We start from the raw sequence: 8,249 nt of genomic DNA, 5'->3' as shown, positions 1-8,249 counted from the left end.
TTGTCAATAGAAGTGGTCTAATTATCTAAAATATGGCCTAATCAAAGACTTTTTGAACATATTCCCACTCCTGACAAATTTTGGTTAGGTAAGCCTGGAGAAGTCCTTTACCCTCTCAATGTTCTAGGCAACTCTTCAAGATGATGAGCTGCAGAACAAGTGATAACTGCATTGGAAGAGGGAGTTTCCTCACAATGGATATGAAAAAAGTCATAGATCGGGTCTCTAACTTTTGCTCTGCCTCAGTCTAAGGTCTTACTCTATTTTGCTTATTTCCTTCTCTTCATGAGAATTATAAATTCTACATTATATGTATATATATGTATATATATATATATATGTTCTTTATATATAGAATATATATAATAGGGGCAGCTAGGTGGCGCAGTGGATAAAGCATGGATCCTGGAGTCAGGAGTACTTGGGTTCAAATTCGGTCTCAGACACTTGATAATTACCTAGTTGTGTGGCCTTGGGCAAGCCACTTAATCCCATTGCCTTGCAAAAAAAAAAGAATATATATTATAAGTTAGAAAGTCTTTAAATTATAATGACATGCTATTATAAGTGGCAAAAAAGGAGAACGGGGCTTTTAAAAGTACATATAAGGGGGTTAGCTAGGTGGCACAGTGGATAGAGCACCAGACCTGGAGTCAGGAGTACCTGAGTTCAAATCTGGCCTCAGACACTTAATAATTACCTAGCTGTGTGGCCTTGGGCAAGCCACTTAACCTCATTGCCTTGCAAAAAAAAAGTACATATGGGGGGGGGCCCAAGATGGCAACAAGAGAGGATCCTGTCTTAGGTGCTCTCTCATAAAACTTCTAAACTAAGGACTCTGACTAAATTTTTGAGAGACAGAACCGACAGGGACCCAGTGAGGCAGTTCTCCTACTCAAAGTAACCTGGAAAAGAGCAGAAAGGCTCTGCTCCCCAGGGTCGGAGGGGCAGCCCTCCAGAGCAAAAGAACTTCAGCCTCCTGGAGGCAGCCCCAGGGTGCTGGGAGCTGCAGCTAACAGCAGCCAGGGAGTTTCCTGACCTATGCCCCGGGGTGCACTGGGCACAAATTGGGGAAACAGCAGGGACCTCTGCCAGAGCAAGCTCGTGAAGCCCAGCCCTCAGGGCACACAGCTAGCAGCATGATCAAGGCAGTCCAGATCCAGGAAAGTGGAGCTGGTAAGCAGGAGCCCCCAGGGCATGAACCCATTGAACCTAGGGAGGAGAGTAAAGAGAGACTGCTGAGCTCTGCCCGTGGAACAGGAATCTGGGATTCTGACCACATTCAGATCCTGACCACAGTCTAGGCACCCCCATAGAACAGAAGGGTCCCCCCAGCTCAGCCCTGTGGCAGAGGGGAGCGCATATGGAGGGACCAGGAGGGAGGACAGAGCCTCACACACTGAGACCCTTGTGGGAATGTCCCCAAACCTCAGGAAGCACCCAAAAACCAGCTGGGAAAATGAGCAAGCATAGAAATAAGAGGAACACCATTGTGAAATATTTTGCCTGTGAGCCCAAGAAGGATCAAAACACTCAGTCTGAAGATGAGGAAGCACAAGCTCCTGCATCTAAAGATTCCAAGAAAAACAGAAATTGGGCTTGGGCTATGACAGAGTTCAAAAAAGACTTTGAAAATCAAATGAGGGAGTTAGAAGAAAATCTGGGAAAATAAATGAGAGAGATGCAGGAAAAACATGAAAATGAAGTCAGCAGCTTAGTCAAAGAAATCCAAAAAAATGCTGAAGAAAATAGCATGCTAAAAACCAGCTTAGGTCAAATGGATAAAACAGTTCAAAAAAGTTATTGAGGAGAAGAATGCTTTAAAAAAGCAGAATTGGCCAGATGGAAAGAGAGATAAGAAAGTTCTCTGAGGAAAAAAAAATCCTTCAGACAAAGAATAGAACTCAGGGAGATTGATGAATTTACGAGAAATCAGGATTCAATACTTCAAAACCAAAAGAATGAAAATTTAGAAGAAAATGTGAAACATCTCATTGAAAAAACAATTGATATGGAAAACAGATTTAGGAAACATAATTTAAAAATTATTGGAATACCTGAAAGTCATGATCAGGTAAAGAGCCTTGACATCATTTTCAAAGAATTATTACAGGAAAATTTCCCTGATATCCTAGAAGCAGAGGGCAAAATAGAAATGGAGAGAATCCACAGATCCCCCAAGAAAGAGATCTCAAAAAACTAACCCCCAGGAATATTGTAGCCAAGTTCCAGAAGTCCCAAGTCAAAGAGAAAATATTACAAGCAGCCAGAAGGACACAATTCAAATACTGTGGAGCTGCAATCAGGATCTCATAGGACTTAGCAACAACTACATTAAAAGCTTGTAGGGCTTGGAATATAATATTCTAGAAGGCAAAAGAGCTTAGAATGCAACCAAGAATCAACTACCCAGCAAAATTGAATGCCCTCTTCCAGGGAAAAGGATGGACTTTCAATGAACCAGGGGAATTTCAAATGTTCCTGTTGTAATGGCCAGAGCTGAACAGAAGGTTTGTTCTTCAAATACAGGACTCAGGTGAAGAATGACATTGATAATACTCATATGAACCTTCTCAATTAACAGAGCAGGTAGAAGGAGCTTTTATAGATGAAGCACAGGAGAAAGCTGAATTTGAAGATAAAATATGGTGTAAAAATGGAGTCAATAGAAAAAAGGGAAATGTAATGGGAGAAAGAAAAAGGAGAGGGGAAATAGGCCAAGATATTTTATATAATAAGATTTTTCTTTATTACAATGAGCTATTGCAGTGATATGGAAGTGGGGAAGGCAAGGAGGAATGAGGGAATCTTCACTCTCATCAGAGGTGGCTAGGAGAGGAAACAGCATATATACTCAATGGGGTATAGACATCTGGAGTAAGAAGGAGAAGGGGGAACAGGGGAAGGGGGGTATGTGAATAAAGGAGGAGAGGATGAGCCATGGGGGGAGAGTGATCAGATATAACACATTTTCTTTTTTACTTCTTGCAAGGGGCTGGGATTGGATGGCCTGTTCGGGACCATAGGGCCAGGTGGATGCTGGGCCTAAGGGCTGGTATGGGGGCTCGGGGCCTCTTGGCCCCAGAGCTGGGGATCTGTCTGCTGTGCCACTCAGCTACCCTACAGCAGAGTCAGAGTGAAAGGAGAGAGAAAATATAGTACATGGTAGTGGATAAATACGAAAGGAGGCGGTTGTGATCAGCAATGGCAATGGTGGAAAAATATTGAAGTAACTTTTGTGATGGACTTATAAAGAATGTGATCCACCTGTGACAGAGTTGGTGGTGTTGGAACACAGACTGAAGCACATTTTTTATTATTATTTGGGGGGATGCAGGGCAAATGGGGCTGGGTGGCCTGCCTGGGGCTGCATAGCAGGGTGATCGTTGTGTGTCTGAGGCCGGATTCGGACCCAGGTACTCCTGGCTCAAGGGCCAGTGCTCTGTCTGCCACCCAGCCACCCCTACTATTATTACTATTTTATTTTATGTCTTTTTTTTTCTTTTTGGTGTATGAAGGGCAGTGAGGTTGGGGTGCCTTGCATGGCACACAGCTGGGTGATTGTTGGGTGTACAGGGCCAGATGTGGGCTTGTGCTCCTGGCTCCAGGGCTGGTGCTCCATCCACTGCACCACCTGGCCATACCTACAGTTATTACTATATTTTTTTTTATTTTAATTTTAATTTTTTTTTCTCCCCTTTATCGCTCAAGTGAGTCTATATTTTTGGGGAGGAGGGGGTATTTTGTTTACTCTTAAACAAGAATATTTTATTAATGTATAAAAAACATTGTTTGTACACAATGAGAATAAATAAATATTAAATTTAAAGAAAAAGTACATATAAGTTCTACCATTTTATTTGGTATTTGGGTTTAGAATAAAAATAAATAAACAAAAAAGTTCATGCAGAAGACTGACCTGACAGAATCCTTGGTTTCAACTGCCATCTACTGGGCTTAATGTGTTATTAATTTATCCACAAAGAAAGAATGTTGAAAAATACTAGATTCTCAGATGACCCTAAGAGTTTGAGAAATTGGTTGGGACCCCTGGCCAGACAAAACACTTATTGACAGATGGCTCTTTTATTTAAAAAGACTGGAAGAAGATCCTGAAACCTTCCTGGGCAGCCTGTTCCTTTGTCAGATAATACTTTCAGGAGAGGTCTTTTTTTTTTCACTTACCCTCAGGGAAATAATTTTGAACCTATTTTGCTTGGGGGCCCTTGCAAATAATGCTAAGGCTGGTGCATAGGGACTTGGTTTAATAGGTGAAGGGATTTTCAGGTAGTGACTTGAGTGGTAATGATCCTGAGGAGAAGCCAAAAATTACCCTGGAAAATCAGGGAAAGAAGGTTTGATTTATTCTACTTTGTAGGACCCCTTCTACCTGCCTTAAACCCAGCAGAGAGGCTACCAAAAGAACTAACTGAGTAAGAATAGAACATAAATAACTCCTGATTTATAGATAGACTCATAAAATTTCAGAGGTACAGTGAACTAAGGAGCCATTTAGTTAAAGGGCCAAGTCAATTGATGGGTGAAATGTTCTCAATTTTAAAAGTACATAGCAGATTCCACTTGTAGGTGGGAAAATAATCTGGAAAACTTTAGAATAATTGGGAAATAAATGGTGGAGTATGTGTATTGTGTGTGTGTGTGTGTGTGTGTGTGTGTGTGTGTGTGTGTGTGTGTTTGTATGGAGAATGTGGACAAGCATGGGGAGATTTATGTGAATTGATACAAATTAAAGTAAGCAGAACAGGGAGAAATATACTCCTGATGGCAACAATGTAAATGAAAAGACTGACAACAAGTCCCCAAGATTGCATTGAAAAAGAAAGAAAATTCACCTCACTCCCTTCTTAACTGCCAGGAGTATGTGTGCAGAATGTCACATTTAGTGTCAGAATGGATTGATATATTGCTTAATTATGCCAACTAGTTTTCCTCTTCCTTTCACTTTAATTCTTTGTTAAAATGAGGAGAAAGAGAAGAAAGAGGAGAGGAGAGAGACAGAGACAGAGACAGACAGACAGGAGATTTGGAAATGAAGGTAAAATGAAAACAAGATAGAATTTTGTGTTTTTAAAAAGAGTTCTAATTGAACTCAGTCATTTGGCAGATGAGAACTTAAGACCAAGAAAGTTAATTGACCCAAGTCATTTGGCAGTTAAGTGCAAAGACACAAAATCCAACATTCTTTGCACTGCACCTATCTTTCTTGGAGTCATCGGTTAGCATCGTTCTAAGCTGCTCCAAGATAATGGGGGGGGGGGGAGGGCTTGGGGGGGGCGGTAAGAGTGTGAGCCTTTAGATGCAAAAATACTGCATTGGCAGCCGTGATTGTCATCCCTTGCTGTTGAGCTTAGGATAAATGGAGTCAATTGGAGCCTGGAGATTCAGAATAATAATTTTTCTACAACTAGCATGTAGAAGTTAACGTGATTCATCCAAGGAAGCAATTCATGTGTTTTTTCCCCAATTTTCTGTATATGGTATGTTAATGATATTAACCTGGAAGCCAAATTCAATTCCTGTAACTTTTTTTTAATAAATAAGTTGTTCCAGAGGTAAAATCAAAACTATCCATAGATGTCAACATCTGGCTTCTCACAGGAAAAGTTTAATAAGAGGCAAGTACAAACCAAAAGGCACTATGCTTTCATGTGAGGAAAGGTTTCATTAAACTGGCATTAGTGGTTGCTAGTTTCCTCTAAGCAGTTTTTTGAGATTTTAGAACTCTTAAGAAGGAAAGAACACAGCTGCTCCTGACTGAAAAAGCACCATTCAGGACATCAAGAGTCTGAGATTTCTCCTATTTTCTCCATGTGCTTTAGTTAAAATATTATTTTCATAACAAAAGCATCCCAGCTGTGCTGATGAAGATACATAAAAATGAATGGAAGAATAATTCAATGTAAATCCATAAAACCAAAAAAAAGACATAAAACCATAAAAACCATCCCCTTCTGATTTGGTTCACCTATCACCTAATAAACTGTTTTCCTTTTCTTATATACTTGTTTCTCTTTATCCTCTTAGAGCTCAGAATGGAGAATGAGGAAAGTACCAAGTAAAAAAAATTCCTACTGCTTCAAGAATGTTTTTAAAATCATCTTCCAATTAAATCCAACTCTTTGTTACCCCATTCCTAAATGGTTTTCTTGGCAAAGTGGTTTGCCATTCCCTTCTTCATCTCATGTTTTTTTTTTTTAGGATTTTTCAAGGCAAATGAGGTTAAGTGGCTTGCCCAAGGCCACACAGCTAGCCAATTATTAAGTGTCTGAGATCAGATTTGAACCCAGGAACTCCTGACTCCAGGGCTGGTGCTTTATCCACTGCGCCACCTAGCCACCCCTCTTCATCTCATTTTACAGATGAGGAAACTGAGGCAAATGGAGTTAAGTATCCAAGGTTACACAGCTGTGTTAAGTGGCAAACTTAGTAAGTAGTTATCTTCAGGAATATTCATAGCTATTAAAGCAAGATAGTTTAAAGGATTATGAAGGTCCAATGGCCCACAACACAAAGAGCTTGCCTGGGTTCAAGCTCTGTCACTTTCCAAAAGGCAGGCAGTAATGAGGATGGGTGGTTAGGTGGTGCTGTGGCTAGAGTGCCTGACACCTTCCTTAGTTCAAATCTCTCCTCAGACACTTCCTATCTGTGTGACCTTGGTCAAGTCATTTAAACCTATTTACTTTAGTTTCCCCATCTGTAAAATGTCTGATAAGAAAGTGCCAGACCACTCTAATATCGCTGCCAAGAAAACCTCAGTGTGGTCACAAAAAGTCAGACAAGACTGAAAAACAACTGAACTGAATAAAAACAACTTAACAACAAAAGTGATTTAGGCAGGATAGATGAATTTGTAGAAAGGTGAGACCTAGGTTATCCTTCTTCCTCTGCTTATTATATGTATGTAACTATGAACCAATGATGTGACCTTTTCAAATTTCAATTTTCTCACTTTTAAAGAAAAAAGTAATAATAACAACTCTTGTCTTTCAGCACTAATCTCTTGTTTGTAACAATCAAATGAGACAGTTTGTCTAGTGTTTTGCAAATCTTATTATTTATCTTATTTAAAATCCTATTATTATTAGTACTAGCTACATGTTCTTTCTTTGCCACTACTGCCATCCTCACAAATGGGCTTCCTTCTGAGCTCTTTCAACTTATTTTCATGTGTTATTTTCCTTAATTAGAATATAAACACCCTGAAGGCAGGGACTGTCTTTCTGCTTGTATTCACATACTCAGAATTTAACACAGTATCTAACCCATAGTAAACCTCTTCATAAATACATGTTAATTGGCTTACTGAGCAAGTCACTAGGACTCTAAACCTCAGTTTTCTCAGCTGTATTAAATACTTTGCATTAAATTTTGCATACATCTGGCAAAAATTCACATGTGTAAAAACCATATCCCCCAATAGAATGCAAACTCCTTGAGGTAAGGAACTAGTTTTCTTTGTTCTTCCTATTATTGATACCTAACAGTACTTTGCACAATTAGGCCTAAATAAATAATTACCGATTGCTTGATTCATGAAGTAATCTTTAAAGTCTTTAAATTTTTAATAGTCTGTGATTTTGTGATTGTACACACACACACACACACACACACACACACACACAAACACACACACCGCATAGGTATAATGTCCCCAAAGTCTTAGTAGAGTTTAAACTATCAAAGCTTACTACACTAATACTTTTGGAAGCCACATTGTATAACATGTGTATACACATATATGTGTTTAACTAGATAAACAGATAGATAGAAATCGATAGATAGATGATAGAAATAAGATATAGATACATATAGATAGATGATAGAGATAGATATACATCTCTCTGTGTGTATATATAGACCTTCCTAAGCCCTAGCAAGATATATTTGTGTACTTTGGAGCACCTTTAGACAGGAATGGTACCTTTAACCATCTACTTGAGAATGTTTAAATTACCACTCTGGGAAACAATGTGGAAGTTTCAGAAAGTACAATTTCTAAAGAATAGAGAGGAAAAAAAGATAAATTTGGAGGATATACAAGAAATACTTAATTGGAATTTTCTGAATATGAAAACCATGAAATATATAAATGTGCTGTTACATTTTTAAAAGGTTACCTGAAGGCAGGCAACAGGAACCTTTTTGCATTAGAAAAGGAATGGCATTAGTCAGGAACCTTAGGGCACACATCTTGTATGATATAGTCTGATAGCTGGATTGATCTGCGA

Source organism: Macrotis lagotis, chromosome 1 (assembly GCF_037893015.1).
Source record: "Macrotis lagotis isolate mMagLag1 chromosome 1, bilby.v1.9.chrom.fasta, whole genome shotgun sequence".
Lineage (NCBI taxonomy): Eukaryota > Metazoa > Chordata > Mammalia > Peramelemorphia > Peramelidae > Macrotis > Macrotis lagotis.
This window is presented reverse-complemented; position numbering follows the sequence as displayed.